The following is a 17534-nucleotide window of genomic DNA, read 5'->3' as shown; positions in this document are numbered from 1 at the left end:
CGGCGCTCGCGCTCGGGAACCCGCTCCAGCTCTCGCCCGGGTGACCCGAACCAGCAGAGGGGTGAGGACCACCACGCAGAGAAAACTATTCCACATTTAAACGTTATGGATTACAAAACGCGGGAAGTATCAGATCTAATAATGTCCACCGTGAAAATGTCCACCGCGCACAGCATGAGCAGCAAAATAAAGACTTGTGGCATTAAATATGGATATATCCTAGTTTCGCCGAGGCATCCAATTGTAGTTGATTTTTGAATTATTTACCCAGCGCACAGGGACATGGTTCATTTTTGTGTCCACAGTTGAAGAGATTCGTTGTCAAGCCAAAACGCAGGTTTAATGTGGGATAAATGGAGTCTGTGTATTGCCTTCATTATTAGACATACATTAGTCGACTTTCAATTTCGACTAAACAAACAAGAAAAGGAGACAGATGAAACTCCCACGGCTAAAGTCTCCGTCAATTGTGTAAACCGCTAGAGAATAACTAGGGTTTTATTATGAAATCCAAGCAATTTTATCCTTGTTATAGATCACTTAATTTGTTCCGAGATCTTGAAACCTGACTGTTGGAAGACATCGCTATCAAATGAAAGCATACCAAGCCTCTGGTTTACCATTACCTACTGCACTATAACGCCGTGGACGATCCTAGGTTTTCTAAACATTTATAGCTATCATTATTTATTTGTTTGATTCTGTTCTGACTTCAGTATATGTTAAATATTTGATACTGGATTTGAAGTTACGCTATAACAGGTTCCAGTTCAATAATCTGCTCAACTGCTGCCAGTTTAACAACAATTTTAAAGTTTGTAGCAACTCGAATTTAAAGTTTATAGCAACCTGGATCACATCGCTAGGCCTGAGCTATCGCTACATAATTGGAACAAATATATATATGCGTGTATTTATCAACCACGCTCCATCGCAACAGTGGCCCATTCGACGGCCACGTTTCAAACTTTTAGTATCGGATACGTGTTTTTTCATTTTCAGCGACAAAACTTTTTTTTCGCGGAAACATTAAGCATTCAGAGCCATTTTTTGCGAAGTAGGTTGTGAACGGATTTGCGCTTACAAAATACTTTTACACGCAACCATGATAAACCAGGCTGTTCCCCGCCTTTTCACCGCCGAGACCAAAACTACATTCTTGAGTAAGTGCCTCTGGTTTGCTTCATAAACGCAACTAAACTACATAACGTGGACTATCGGTAACGACATCTTACTTGCAATGGCGATTCAGTTTATAGAATCCCGTTTCGTCGCAATATCCAGACGCAGGGTGGAATATTTCTCACACTCCATTTACAGACCATCCGTAGTCACGCAGAGCAATCGCTTATACGGAGGAAGGCCTCGCGCACAAACCACTGTAGATCTCCGTAAACTCTTCTGCAATGAAACAAGCATTGTTTAACACGCCCCGCCCCCATGAACCCAACCTGACTAATTCTACAACGAAGCCCGTGATAGGTCTCTCGGACTGTCAATCATCGCGATGTAAACATTTTGGCTCTTCGCCAGCTCTATAAAACCAATTATGGACCAAGGAGGCCGGACTGTTTCAAGCCCCCCTTTCCTTCAAGACTTGAGTGATCAAAACAAGCAGAGAATTTGTGGAGGGCAGTTTCAAGGCCGCTCGAGCTCTACTGATTAAAATAGACGGATACAGACTTGATTATTCCACAATGGACACAGATTACAAAACTGCAGACCGATCTTGTGTTCTGGGCGACGCGTTTTTATAAACATTTGACGTATGAGTGGAATTTGCCTTGGCCTGTGGTGAAGTACATCATTCACAGATTTGTGTGAAGGTTATGTTTAGAAAGAACTCCAAGCGCTTTATAATGAATGCTAAAATTAATGCGGTGTTTTATTTGCACCTATTAAAAAGAACGCAGTGGTAAGTAAACGACTAATAGACACATTTAATTAATATTACGTTTTTAAGTTCAGACAGTGTTTGTGATAAATCATATAGCAGTTTATTGATTATGTTCTGCAAGTCTAGGTTTGACACGTTTGTTGTAAATTAAGGTTTGTTTAAATGTCACTTATTTGTTTGTATTGTATACTATGTTAATACATAAATCGGATGTTTTAGGCCCACTTACGATGTTTTAGACTTCTGTCAGTGGGAACTGCATTATATAGCTACTGTCATGTTTTACCATAAAGACGTTTTAGTATATTTGAACTAAAACGCAAGAAAAGTCGGACAAATATTCTTATTGTTTTATAATGTTACACAATGTAAAGAATGTGTTTTAGTAAAACATTATTGTGCGTCTTCTGTTAGTAACAACAGCCACATTTGTTCTTCAGATTTAACAAGTACGTGATTTTTAGGTTGTTTTCAGGACTTTCCATGTGTAAAGGGGAATGTTGATTTACAAAAAAAGAAAAGAAATTGGTGCGGTTTCAAACTACCCCCTGTCGCGCGCCGACGAGGCATCCCCTTACGGGCAGAACAGGGCAGTAAGCAAGATTGTGATGCGGCACTGGATAAAGCTGTGTGAATTTACATTTTCAGAGGAGAACGTTTGTCGACAGCCGTCTTCAACTCTCACTAAATGACTTTTAGGCATCTAATGAAAAAAACAAACAAACGTTGGCTTTGGATCGGTTTCATTCCGCCCCCCAAGGATCACCGGAACAATAAGAGCTGATTTGTCGTGGGAATGGTTCGTTGAAACAAGGGCTATCATGCAGTCTTGAGGTTCACGGCTGTCTGGGCAGGTTATTAATGATCAATGGAACGGCAATAAATAGCAACTGCCTCATAATGGTTTGGTTCACGTTAGCAAGAGTTTTTTTTTTTACGCCAAACTCATCTTTTGCTGCTCTATAACCCTCAGTAAGACCGACACCTTTGTTCTGCTAGTCCAGCAGGGCATGGACGTTTGCTTTTGGATACACAGTGTTTGTTCCTTCAACCATTGTTCACGGTGACAATCACTACGGTTGTTAAGGTGGGTGTTGAACGCATTTTATGCAAATAAACATGATCAACACGTTCGATCTATTGTTGTTTGTTTCAGTTGTTTATGTCGGTTGGCATATGTAATTACAGCGTATTTGTATCTAATAAATCATGCATAATTCATAATAGAATATTTGGAATGATTAACGTTGCGTTATATGTGAACACGGCGTTTTTAACGATATTAGGACAATACGTTTCTGCTATGGGAGTCGAGGCCCCAGCGATATATTGTTCAGTCAGCTGCATTCAGCTATGTAAACTACTGTTAAAGTATTGTTGGATTCAATGAGATGGGCTGCACTGAATTTTACATAACTAAAACCAATTTAGCAGTATTCGCAGATTACCTCACAAGGTGGACTTGACTGCATATAGGCTATGTGCAACGCGAGTGATGATGTATTCTAAGAATAAAACTACAATGAAATAACTTGTAGGTTTTTCCACTTAGCCACACTTCATTATCTGTCTGTCATGAATAAATGGTACAAAACAATTTACTTAATTAAACATTTGCTACCACGTAAACATAACGGGAGTAGTAGACAGAACCCGACATGTCCAGAATGTCCTCATCCTACACTGACTGTGCCAGAGATGCTCCGTGACCTCCCAATCAGTTGATGTGAGGTGGTGTGTTTGATGAAGCCTATTGCAGCAATCGCGCGAGTTTTCTTCTAATTAAGTCGACGTAGGCCAACCTCATTTGCATGTGTAAGTTGCAAGAAGCCTTCAGTTAGCTACCGGGAAAGAAACTATTAAACGAACTCTTTTTAAAGCTGCTACGAAATAAATTGTAACCTGCATTTGTAGCTACCTACTGGATGTGTAAATTGTGTATAACAGAATTTATAACCTGCTACTGAAATGTAGGCACCATTAAAATTTTTGGTTAAAGGCCTTGCTCTGTGAAATCTTACAATTATGCAACTGGCGATTATCCAGCATTGAAATGCGAGAGAGTATAGCTCTCTTATGAAAACTAAAAACAGGGCGTCTTTTTAGGTCTACATGCGCAACAAATTCAACAAACTGCGTAAAGGGATGTTTACTCTGCATAAAATATTATGCCTAAGAATCACCTTCTAAGGATATTAGAGAAGGTTAAGGTAATCTTTCTTCGAATTTAATCATCCCCTTCATATGGAAAGTGGTCGCGCGCTCCTGGATCCCTGCTGAATAATCAAAGTACGTGATTAAAATAGTCTCCGTGTTGCACCATAACTGTAACGCAGTAGTCCCGTTTCCACTTCATGATTTCACGTAAAATAAACGTGTAGGTAGAAAAAAGTTTCTGTAATGTATTTCTTCATGAAAGTGTGACTTAATAATGTGATTCAGAGACATTGGGATACTTTATTTTATGCACAGACCACTCTGGAGAATATTTCTTTCATTTTTAATTCGTGAAGCTACAGCAGTGAGCATTCATAGCCATCCGTGGTTGCTGCAGCTTTCTCCTACACAATCTTTATTTTCACGGGCACTATAGAAATTATGGGAAGCTAGAGTGGTGACCAAGTTTCACTCCTGGGCCCTGAGAACACAGACTACAGAATGGCAGGTGGTGGGTGGCTTGAAGACTTCTTGTTGGAAATGAGGTGGTATCTCTTTCACCACAGATGGCCGTCTTTAAACCTTACCATCCTTATTTGATCCAGATATGATGTCGGATACCGTCCGAGCTGGGGAACGTTGTGTGGCTTTAGTGGTTAAAGACTACCTGATAAGCAGATGATGTAACACTCACCACACAAACTGCTTGTTATTTTGGTCAGCTTATGATTTTCATATAGTAAAACAAAATGTAATATACAACACATTTTGGTACGATTCCACTACATATACTGTTTCTCAACACTTCTTGGCACATTTTGCATATATAGCCTAAGCCTTTTCCCTGGGGATGTATAGTACGAGTTTTGGTATGAAGTGGTTAATGTATCTATGGCTATACAGGGACCAAATTATTCATTTGAGTGCTGGAAGTTATGTTCAAATGTTGACAGTGTTTGTATCTTGTGTGCTTGACTGTGCATATTTTGGCACTGAAAACATGACCACAAAGATCCTTTAAATAACAAATGTGATAACTATGAAATGACAGGAAATGGTTCAACATTTATGAAGAGTTCTGTATGGCAGGATAGCACGACATGGTCCTGAGGGGGTATGGGCTCATTGGGTACAGGACACAGTGGGGTTTTTTGCAGGCTTAAACAAGCTTTCCAAACATTTAGTAGAGAAAATATCCCATAATCATGGTGGAAAAAAAGCTACTGGCATCTGGGCTTCCCAAAACAATTCACATTCTGTCACTGTTCACTGGGCAGAAATCCCTGAACTTATAGCATGAGTGCAGCCTAGAATTAACAGTTAACAGCTGGGATCTGAAAGCTGATGGCTTGCCATTTTATTGCTTACATTCTTTGTAAATAAAGCTGTATGGTCATACTGAAAGACACCTCAATATCTCCAGAAGGTTTTGCAGAAAGCAAAGTTGCTGGCGTAGTGCATAATTATGAATGCCCTTAAAAATATATATAAAAAGGCATGTGAGTAAAAAACAGAAACATTACTGTCCGGGCTGTTATACAAGATAAGGATATGTGTCTGGTTCTAATCCGAGTGTTTGAAGCTTCAGTAACAAGATACATAATGACAAATTAGGATGGTCAGAGTTGCTATTTTAATCACAATCAGGCAGTGCAAAAAATGTTGTAGGCAGAAGAATGAGGCTGGGTGTATTGGTATGTATCAGTGGTAGACTGTGGTAGTCTATGTAGTGCACTGGGACCACATTGTTTATACACATTCTTGAACATAGTTTATTCAAGCAGTAAAGTCATTAAAATCAGAGTTAACAGTGGGCTGCAAGTCAATTATTCATTGATAATGTTTTTGAACATTAAATTATTTTGCTGCTCGTATTTTGGAGGAAACTTTAAAACAGACACCACACACCACAGCCGACAAGGAACAGCGCCATCTACAGGCTGGTGTTGTAACCCTAACCCGAACTACAAAATCTGGAATGGCCTCCTCATGCAAAAGTGGAACAAGCCCAGGAGAAACGAAGCAAAGCACCTGAATCTGACCAGCCACCATACATCACTTACCAAGCATGTGGGCAAGGAAGCACAGATCTTTGGACCATGACCAAAAATTAGTTCTATCAGCAATAGTGAAGCTAGTTAGCTGGTATGTTCAGCTCTCTGTCAAGGACAAAATAAACCTGTCTGCCATTGGCTGGTGCTGTAAAACGTCCTACCTTTTAATCCTCACTTCAAGTGGAGGGGTTTTTTGTCTCTCTTGTGAATGCTAAATTCAGTGACACACAATGACTCACAGATGCCTGTCACACATATTTCAATCAGTATTTTTTTTACCCTCTTAGGAAAATTCCTGTGAACCCTAGAAAACTTTTTTAGTACAGTTTTTACTCAAGAAGTGTTGCTCCATACAGTTGAAAAGCTTGCTTAAAAACAAGAGATTTGAATGTTCATGAAAAATTAGTATAATAAAAAAGATATCAATGCAAACAATATCAACTGCTAAAGATAAAAGCTGCTATTGAATTTGTAATTTAATTGATAAAAAACTGAGATGTACTTTCATATGTTGAGATGTTTTCCATGGTACAGAACAAAGTTGCAGTGCATTGCAGTGGTGGGCTGTGCAGGGGCTCCTGTTTGATTGGGTCTTCTGCATCTCGCCTGTGAGAGGTCAGCCGCGAGGACGTTGAATGTGTCGTATGTGCACCTCTCAGAAAATGAAAAGCACTCAAACAGTGAAATGTACACCTTCACTGTCACTGTTGTCTTTCAGGCATGCGAGACACATTTCTTTCCAGCAAGAGTACCACCCACAAGTCAAGACACCCTTTTAAAATCAGAATTATTTTTGATTTAAAGACTTTCTCCCATGTGGCTGTTATTTCAGTCACATGAAGCCTTCACACCAGTCCCATGGGCCAGGTGCCATCTGTTTTATAGCCTTCTCTGCACTTTATGGAGATACGACTGCAATTCCTGGTCCGAAAAAACACCTCGGCACATTGGAAGTTGGATTGCATGTTTCAGCCTCCCTTCTGATTCCTGCCTCCTCTCCCCCCACCAACAGGTGACAAATCCCATCGTCTCTTGAACATTGTCCACATTCTATGCACGGCACGTAAGTGAAGTAGCATCTGTGGGATTTGGAATTTATTGAACTTCTCACTCCACAACGCCCACCCACCTGCCCTACAACCCATCACGGAGGGAACCTTCTCTGAGATCCCTGGGGACTTGGTCTCTGCCCTCTGCTGCCTTGACTCTTGTGGCCACTGATGGCTCTGGATTTGACAGGCGGGCCAGCCAAACTGCCAGCCAGCACCGGGCCCCTCCCACAAAGACGGCCCTGCTGGGGTTTAATCTCAGCGTGGCGGGCCGTTCTTCTGACAGGCTTTAATTCTCTCTGGGCCCCATTCATCGTGCACTGTCTGTCATGAGCCTTTAATCAAATGTGCTGTGGGATATTCACATCTCGGGCCAAACCTTCCAGGCTCACTTTACACCATCACATATATTCATGAGGTATTTTATTCATGAGTTTGTTTGCCTTTTATGTTATGTTGTTCTAGCCTGCGTCCTGTCTGCCTATGATTGACAGGAGGGTGGCGTCCAGACTACACCATGCAGTGCAGTTCTTATGCGACCAAAACATAATGGATCGAGATTATGATAGAAATTATACTGAAGATATCACATTTTCTCACTCTGTTCCTTTCCTTTGAAGTACACAAAAAGGAATTCCTATTAAATCATTTCAAAAGAGATCAAAACTTCACAAAAATGCAGAGCATAAATCCAGTGCCAGCAGTTGAGGCAACAAGAATGGAAGAAAAAATATAATTGTAGAGGAAGCCAAACCGTTTGAACAGTCAGCAATAAAGTGGAAAACTGCTTGAGTTATATGCTGACATCTGACATACTATGACAAAAGTATTTTTATGAAGACTTTACTGAACACACATAAACTCAATATAGTTCCTGATCTTGCCATTTTGTTTCTTGCAGTCAGAATTTCTTCGCATTAATCCAATTTTTAATCCTACAAATCCATTTGTAATATGGTTAATCTGTGTTTTTTGGGGAAGAACAGACACCACAGAATAAGGAATATTGTTGTAGCTTAAGTTTCCCGCAGTGCTCAGTCAGGAACTTAGCGTGGGTAGTGCACGTTGTGTGGAGACCTTCCAAAAAACCGAGCTGATTCCAATGAGAAATGAAACACATTTGAGCTGATAGGTTCACTGCATGAGCTGCTCGTGGGGGAGGGGCAGTGTTTCACATTTTTAATTATCTCTGGCTTTATGAGTGTCCTGACGCTCATGTCAGTCCTGGGGTGTGTTTCAAAACTTGCCCTCTCTGTGGTTAAACTGGCACTGATGCAGGTATTGACCTGAAGAGATGGAAATGGATGTCTTGGCATAGTTTACCTGTAGGACACTTTTCCTGTAGGAAACTTTCTGTCTTTACATGGCTGAAGACAAAAGCGTCCTGTTCTGAGGTCACTCCTTACTGTAACCCCACACATAGATGATATTTCAAGGGGAAAGGGATGGGAAAAAAACAACCCACTACCTTTTTTCACTGTATTCTGCGTACGTGAAAAATGCACAAGCCAAGACTTTCGGTCCACAGTGCCAGCGCCGCCTCCGGGAGAGGGTCTGCTCTGCCTCAATCGGCAGACTATTTCAGTCTTTAAAGAAGCCGCAGCTCTGAAGCAGGTTCCGCTCAGACAGGCACATCAGCAGGTCTCCACGGCCCCGCGAGGCTGACCTCCTGAGACATTCCCTCATTCTCCTTTTCTCCGCTGACTCTTGGTCATCAAGTGTCATCCTGCAGAGCATTCTGGGACCACAGCAAAATTCAAATCCCTCTCCTCCCATAAAGCATCAGCTCAATGTTCCATATGTGGTTTCTCTCTCTCCCTTACACACACACACACACACACACACACACACACACACACACACACACTGAGAGGCCTAAAGTAGCCACATCCTCTGCTACTTCCTCAGCAGGAATGGGAAAAGCCTTCCCCAGCTACACACTTGACAGGCCATGCTGCTCCCACCTTAAAAGGCTGTGACTTGTGATGACCGCTACTCCATGACAAGATCACACACATGTTCTGAGCGAGTCCATCCATCCACTTTCATTTGATCCCTTAACTGCAAGCATATGATCATTATCTCAGTGGTTTTTCAAAGCATGGGTTTTGATATTTGATCATGATTGGTATTAAGAATGTTGTTGAAAGTATGATTTCTTTTAGGTACATATCCACATACGAGGTTTGTGTGTGTGTGTGCGTGCATGCGTGTATGTGTGCGTGCATGCGTGTGTGTGTGTGTGTGTGTGTGTGTGTGTGTGTGTGAGAGAGGGTGTGTGTCAGTAAAAAATTCAGTAGTGATGAATTGGAAATGAGGACAATCTGTACAGCACAGAAAACGAGATAATTAGGCCTCTAATACGACTCTTGTGGACGTAACTAAAGGACATTGTGATGCACACTTTTAAATTTGATCTTCTTCACTAGTTTATTTAACTCTTTTAAAAGGGGTCAAGTTGTCTGGGACTTGAAGTTTTTGAAATGAGTTACTAAATGAGAATATATTCATACGCCAGGTTCTTATATGCCAATTGCTCAGTTAGAAGAAAATTTGCTCTAAATGCAAAGTGTCACATGGGTTCCAAAGAAAGCATCCCATCCCCTGGAAAAGTTAATTACCCACTCAGTTTGACCCAGATGATCCACTTCAAGGAACGTTGCCTATTACCAGTCAGCACTGAAAGAGAACAGTTATATAGCCTGGAGTGTCTCATTTACCAGAAATATCATGACGTTTCATAAGCAATACATGTAATTTAAGAAATGTAAATGTTTATTGCACTAATTTGGTGTTTGACAGTGCAGACCATGCCTCGGGTGAGGTGTGAGGAGGTGGGAAGGTGTGTGAGAACTTCAGCCCAGAGAGCAGGACGGGAATGTTGAGAATATGCAGGAGATACACTGAGTGGTTTCAGTCGCACTCTTTCCCCAAAACCTCAGACTCTGCATAACTCCATCTGACCTTATCACTCTCTTCGTGTTGTTCACCTTTAGTGTTTCCCTCTTCACCCTTCCCTCTTGTTCCTCATTTTGCCAGACAGTTTTAACATTGTCATTAATTTAATAAACAGAGGCTGCTTCCAGTGCTGTGGCCAGATGAAATAGGTGGACCTGCATGAAAACATTCCCATGTAAACGTATCATTACTTCTGTGAAATACAGTCTTGGACATAAGAAGCTTATCAGGAACATATCGAGTATAAGGAAAACACAAGTACTGTATTTCCTTTTAAGCTACATGTATTTCCTTTTAAGCTATGTAATCTCATTTAGAAACAGCATCTGGTAGCATAAGAACGGAAGTTTGTTATGTGTTGTGTCCTTCTTTCTGTTCTATACTAAAATTATAATGCTCCAAACTGACCTAAGGCCCGCTGAGATGTAAAACATCAAAAAGGAACAAGTCTATGTCTGAAACTAAAAGATAGCTTGGTCAAAAGTCCCCACAAATGGTCTACGTGCTGACTTTGGTATTGAGTATAAGTTTAAAAAAAAGTCTTGGAAATATTTAACATAACTAATTACTATTCAACTGCACTCACAGCCCAATATGATTTATGCTTTAATCTCATAATTGTATAATTGGTAGAGCTCTCATAGAATGTCGCATCCTGTTTCAGTGAGAGTGAAATAGAAAACCTCACTGGCGTTCATATCAAACAGGTGATCGGTTCAGCCGTGATTATCGCCTAAAATCTAGGAAACAAGACAGAGATTGAACATGCTTCACAAACACCAGATTGTAAGTATTTGTGTCTGGTGTATGTGATAGGGGCCTTGACAACCCAACAGTGGAACACACCATTCATTCATGTCATTTTCAAAAACTATTGTAAGCCTATTGATCTAAAGGGAAGGGAGAAATGAGAGCCATTTGGGGCTTTGCTATTGAGCTCCATCAGTTTTGCTGCCTCTAACTCATTGTGCTTGATGTCATCAATCATACACAATTGAGGTGATTTTGTTTGATGCACTCACTTCGAGTTTCTTAGCATGGCACACGAAGCTCTGGCAACAGCAGCCTACCGCAGACAGTGACAAGATGTGACTGAAACACACACACACCGCATACACGGCAGGAACAGAATGACCGACCGCATTCCAGACGGTGGCTCTGGGGACAAATCCTTCTCTCTTGCCGGGACATGGAGACTGCTAGCCGAACCCCAGACACAGCCGTCAGGCTTATACACTTGAACTGTGAAAGCAATTTTGATTTCCTCCCAATCACAGCTACAGGCTTAAGTCGATAAAAAAATTCTGTGATGTATATTTTCTCTGTAGCATACTGCCGGAAGAAACATCTCCTTAAATGAATGCTGATGAAAGAAACATGATACTCCCTTTTGAACTGTGAACATAAAAGGCAGTAATAACATAGAGCAGACTTTTATGGGTAAGAGGGTGAGTCAGTGCTGGATAGCAAGAGGGGGGCTGTCCATGAATTCTGGGAAATGTAGTGTGGTGTTTTGATGTGCCTAGACTGCCATTAACTCAGTGGCACCTGTCTGTGTAAGGTCACCTCACCTCTCCCGCGTTAAATGATAGACTGGCACTCCAAATAAATTGGTCAGATGAACAGTAGAATTGCTTTTGCACAGCAGGAGTGCACTGCGCTTTGCTACAATGACCGACAACGATTTATAATCCAGGTTTTTATTTAGTGATAAAACCCGCTGTGATGGAAGGTGACAGATCCTACCCCAGGAATAAATCAAAAAGAAAACAGTAGGCTTTAGCTTTGAGCTTGAATATAAAAAGTGTCATTTTGCATTATTGATCTCCTGAAAGCTCTGACGGAGATGATGGATGTCTGATTCTCTGCAAACCTGAATGGTTTTGAAAAAATATCAAATGTATACACGAACGCTCGATATGCCACGGGAGTTCAATATTTCCATTGTATTTGATGGACGATGGTTTTCCTACGATGAACTGGCTACGCCTATTAAACGTGGAATCACGAGAGAAGCCACGTGCATATGCACAGAAAACGAACACGAATGTCAAAATAACGCAGTCTGCAGTAATTAACATTTATCTAATTCCAAGAAAATAAATCTCATAAACGAATCTGCTCGAATCGAATGCAGGAAGTGGTTTTATTGTATGTGCGCTATTGTGAAGGAAACAGTGAAAAGACGAGCCGTGCTCGGCGTGCTCGCTCTGAATGCGCCCACATAACGTTTGTGTTTTACGCGTGTGGTTTGTTGTAGTGTGAGAAGGGGAGGCCTCCAGAGAGCGGGCGTGTCCGCCTCTCTTTCAACCGCAACATGCATGCCATTTCGGGGCATGAAAACCACCGCTCACCCCGGGAGCTGCGACTAACCATGCCAAACAATGCCCTTCAGTTACACTTTTCTTTCCAGCATTCTTTTAATCATGACATCAGCTTCCCACTCCGAAAACGCGGCCAGATGCAGAAGTAGACAACAGCGCGAGCGCAAAGCAGCACGCAGCACGCTCACGTCACGCAGATCAAAGGCAAAATCTCTCGGAGGCGCAAACGGAACTGTCGTTTTCTTTGGGTTATATCCAGCTGACGCACGTCGCACCGACGATACGGACGCGCCTTTAGGCAATAATGGCCTTTAAACGTATCTGTTCATACTTATAGGGTTATTCTGTTATATCGAGACCCTCTGCTTCTTGTATAGACCCATTAGGCGTTTTCAACCGTGTCCTGTTTAACACATCCAAGGTCTCAGTTCTCTGATCACGCGCTACTTTTTTTTACTTGCCTCGAAATGGGAACATGAACATGAAGCGTAGCGCTGGCGTTCGGACGACCGCGGCGCTCCCTTAATGCGAGCAACACGTTTATCTAATTGCAGCTCGTTATCTGCAGTGACCGGCTGCTGTACACGTCCCAGCAGCACCTGGAGTCGTCGTCGCCGAAGCGTTGCTCGTGTTTTTCCATCTTTGGCTCTGCTCTGTCCAAAACGGGCGCAGTACCACGCAGTCTTCATCACTCATGTGGCTATATGCGCCTCTGCCCAGCATGAAACTCGCATGCCGCGCACCCTGCGGCTTGTTTCGCCTTCACACTTGTATAACATATTTTCGACACATTCCTAATATTATATGTGTAAGTATATGTATCTTCGCATCACTTTGTCTTACTCGTTGACACAGAAAGTTTAATGACTACGGGAAACTGAATATTAATGTGTATCTCAAAATATCATTACTACTGTAATAACCAAAGAAAGCATCGGGAAGACACGTTTTGAATTTCCAGCGGCTGACACTGAACCCAAATACCACAAGGCTGACCGCGCGCTGTCTTGCTGAACGGTTCCATCTCTACTGCGCTGGGTCACATAAACAGCTGTCTGAAATCTGGGTCACGCTAGCCTCGCCTTTATATGGCAAAGACGGTGCGTGACACCCTACAGTGAAATCCTGCACACAAAATTAATCACAAGGGTTTATTACAAAAACAGGTCCGACGTCCTTGTAACAGTTTTACAGATTTGTGTGTGTTTGAACAGTTGCATCACGAGATGTAATTTTCCACAGGGATCCTAGATATCCTTGAGAGTGTAATATTGACAGCGAATATGGCAGTAATACTGAACCAAAGCCTCCAGTACAGCCTGTGTGAGAACAGGTAAATAGGGCTCTTCTGGAAAATGGTTATAAGCATATGACTTTGAGCATCATGGATTCAAAGGTGCTGTGGAATCACCTAGGTGTCAATATTCTTCTAGTGTCTGAGCTCTTGGCAAATTTCCAAAGACAACTACATTATCTGTGATGGGGTAGTGGGTATGAGGTACCTGTACAAATAGAGGCATGGTGAAGGTCTCGTAAAAATATATATTTATTTTTATTTATTTATGATTCCCTCCTGGGGTTCCTCCCTCTGCTTGAGGACTCCTCCCTGTACATCCCATTCAGTATGGGCTTCTCCCCTGTGCCACTGAGCACAAACATGGACTGACCTTTGAAATATTCCAGAGATATTCAAACCTTTCACACATACCAAAGTAATTACCCTAGTGAAGCTAATAATAACTGATAACATGTTTTACTAGGTAGATGACAGGAGTATAAGTTATGAAGAGTATGTTGCCTATAAATCACCATCTCTGTCGCTCAGAGTTATGTACAGAAAGGGTGTGAGCTTCTAAGAGGCCTTCTAATGTCTGTTTATAGACATTAGTGGTGTGACAAACCTAGAAAAGGTTAGGTTTTAAAGGGAAGGGACCAGACGCATGGGGAAACCCACGGGCCCTAATCAGGCTAAATGGGACTTTGTAAAATAGTAAAATGCACACTAGCTCAAGTGTGAAGCCTGACCCAAGGATAGTTATGGCCCTTTTGAGTCTCTCTCTCTCTCTCTCTCTCTCTCTCTCTCTCTCTCTCTCTCTCACACACACACACACACACACACACACACAGATTTTGCTAACTTGACATCATCAGGTTTATAGTTTCCATAAAAGTCCAGCGTCCTTGCTTTTGCGATACCCGCCTTGCGATGTTAACCGGTCATGTGCGCCGGGAGGTATCTGAGTCGCGTTTTTTTCTGAACGGTGTATGTTTCATAGGGCTGTTAGCCTGGAAAGCACAAACAAGCTTCTGTTTCTTGACCATCACAACAAGCCATCAACAAGCTGAGGAAATCTGAAAAAAATGACCAGAGCCAAGGACACGCTGTAAGGGGGAAGCACTAAAAAACACTTTCATGACTTTTACAAAATGCCACATGCGTGCCACATTGCACAGACCCGCCGTCCTGCTGCCACACAGCAGGGAGCTCTTTAACACCAGTGTATAATATGGGCATTAGCTACATTGCTTCTGGGAAATCAATGAGTTTAAAACAATCTTCTGAAAAACAAAATTACATTTCCTTTTTCTACGACTGACTGCCCCATATAAATAGTTACATAAACTTTTTATTAAAGGTTATATTACACCACTTCCATGAAAACAGCTATGGTTTTGCTGTGGTATGTAAAACTGGCTTACATCTTCATGTGACTATCTGGGTTGTCTGTAGTTTCATTCTCATATTCTTCTCTGAATCATGAATGCTGTCCTCTTGTTGTATAGCAATTTCATGTATCATATTCACATATTGTTAGCACTGTGACTAATACTGAGTCTGCATATTCAGCTTGTGTAATCCTGCAACCGTGGGTCCGATCAGAGGTCCCTGGACTACCACAGCCCGTTTGCATCCTGGCCCAGAAGGGATCTTTGGTTCCTTGCCGGAATACAATCTCTCACTGATCAGAAATTCCATCCCATATTGAATGCACATGTGAGTTAAAATTGAGGTCATGCTAATCTGTTCTTCTCGTCTCCTGCTGCCAAATTATAATTTAATCCATAGCCTGCGTCTGAAGTGCTATAAAAGTATACATATACAGTGTAATCCCAGATAAGTATGAGTTTTCTTCAAAACCTACAAACCACAACTAATGCCATGTGTGGTGAAATGGAACTTTTAATAAATTGATACCCCAAATCAATGTAGTGCCACTGTTATCCGTAAAGGGGTTTGTTTTGAAATTGCATGAAAACTACCTGACTTACAAACAGGAAGGTTAATTTGTATTCAGAACCAAACAACCAAAGCATAATCCTGATTATATTTGCCTCTGCAAGTCAAACTTTTGCATGTGCTTATCTTCTAATCCACGAGTAGAAAAGACGGATTTGACAGTCTGCGGGAAAAAAAGACACTAAAAAGAGACAGTGAAAGGGGGTGGGAGACAGAGTTGGGGGAAAGAGAGCAGGAGGGAGGGAGAAAGAAGGTGGGAGAGGGAGATAGAGATGGAGAGAGAGGCGAGTGGGTGGGAGGAGACGTGGAAACTGCATGAGCTCTTTAGTGAGCGCCTGAGTCAAAACATTCTGTGGCAGACCAATACTTCTCTATTTACATCTGTCACTGTGAGACAAACTACATAAAAGGAACTCTGCTTCTGGGAATAGTTCAGTGGTTCAACAAGCCAATTAAACAGGTGTGTATTTGCCCCATTGCTGAAATTGGCGTACAATGTGTCCTCTAGCATTTTGAGCAGGAGCTACAAGTCCAGCGTGGTGTGTGGTGTATGATGATGAACAGTGCACCTCACTGCACTATTTGACCTCTGGGGACACAGTGTCTCTCAGATTGAATGACTGAAAATAGACATTCTCGTGCTCTGATACTTATTAAAATGCCTGAGCACAGCTCCAAGCAATTGCGTCCTATTCCAGCTCAGATGATATCTGTTCCTTACACCATACCAAACATCCCATCCTAAAAATGGCATTTTGAAAACACTAATAAAGAATTAGGATCATGAATAAAGAAAAATATTACTACTAACAAAATTCAGTAATAAGCTCAGAATAAGAACAGGCTGTAACTGAACGGCACTTGGAGGTATTTTTAATCCCTGGTCTGTGGTTGCGGTTAGGCCCTTTCTCCCTCAGCATGAGCAAAGCTCACATTTTTCATTCCTTCCACTCCATAAAGAGCTGCGATAACCCCAGAGACCCATCTGCTGTCGCCGTCTGAGATCCATCGTGTGGATTGTCTTAAATGTAAACACATTTCTGGTCCATCTTAAAAAGCATCACTAGAATTATTGAGTTGGGAAATAGTAATGTCACATGTCGTACATGCTACAAGTATTCAATTTAAACTGAAATGTTGTACATATGCATAGGACTCACAGGTTTATGTCATTCATTCTGCAGTTTAATACTGCAGGTAGAGTGTGGCTCCCATTTACTGTCATCATTAAGCATCCAGCCCAAAAAACTAAAAATAGAGCTTCATGCTACTCTCATCGCAGGCTGAGACAAGCAGAAGTCATAACATTGGTGGCCTAGTGTCTGACATATCATTAAACATTTACCAATGCCTGGATAAGAGTCCTCACAGCTGGGAAGATGGCTCTCTGCACCTTACCCGAGTGTAGTGCTCTGATCTTAAGTGCAGGTTCCCCTGTCAGGAATGGGTCCCCTGAGGATCAGACTCGCTCTCCCATGTCAGACCACAAGTGAGCATCAGTGCCTACTCTGCACTAGTGAACAGGGTGGAAGGAGAGCACGCAGGACGGCTCAGGCGTGGCGAGCGTATTTCTGACAGCTGCTTCTCTACGTGAGCGAACAGAGGGACGCGTTTATCACCACTAAGAAACCCGGTAATGCTTCTTCTAAGAAACAAATGTCATATGTCTCTAGTACAATGCCATTTATCATAAACCACCGTCTGCTGGCCTGTGTGTTGGTGTGGTAATAGATGGATAATGTATCAGAAAGATCCCACCAGGGAGTAGATAAGCAGCTGAGCCTTGAGAACAATGATACTTAGACTAATATAGAAAGATATGAGCGACACTATCAAAACGGTTTCTGTGTGTCCTTC

General features: G+C 41.9%; 1 protein-coding gene and 1 long non-coding RNA gene across 3 annotated transcripts in view; one reads left to right on the top strand and one right to left on the bottom strand.

Annotated features, from left to right (window-relative positions):
- Window positions 1–1409, bottom strand: part of tnrc18 (trinucleotide repeat containing 18) — a 53371-nt gene extending 51962 nt beyond the window's left edge. For both annotated transcript variants that reach the window (XM_077009174.1, XM_077009175.1), the window contains exon 1: window positions 1236–1409. The gene's annotated coding sequence lies outside the window, so the exon portion shown is untranslated. The remainder of the gene's footprint in view (window positions 1–1235) is intronic.
- Window positions 1386–3031, top strand: LOC143517063 (uncharacterized). The gene is made up of 2 exons (XR_013131838.1): window positions 1386–1915; window positions 2546–3031. It is a non-coding gene; the product is annotated as an uncharacterized LOC143517063 (long non-coding RNA).
- The last annotated feature ends 14503 nt before the right edge of the window (window positions 3032–17534 follow it).

The sequence above is a fragment of the Brachyhypopomus gauderio genome, chromosome 6, assembly GCF_052324685.1.
Source record: "Brachyhypopomus gauderio isolate BG-103 chromosome 6, BGAUD_0.2, whole genome shotgun sequence".
Classification (NCBI taxonomy): domain Eukaryota; kingdom Metazoa; phylum Chordata; class Actinopteri; order Gymnotiformes; family Hypopomidae; genus Brachyhypopomus; species Brachyhypopomus gauderio.
Note: the sequence above shows the minus strand (reverse complement) of the source record. Positions and strands in the feature narration are given on the sequence as shown.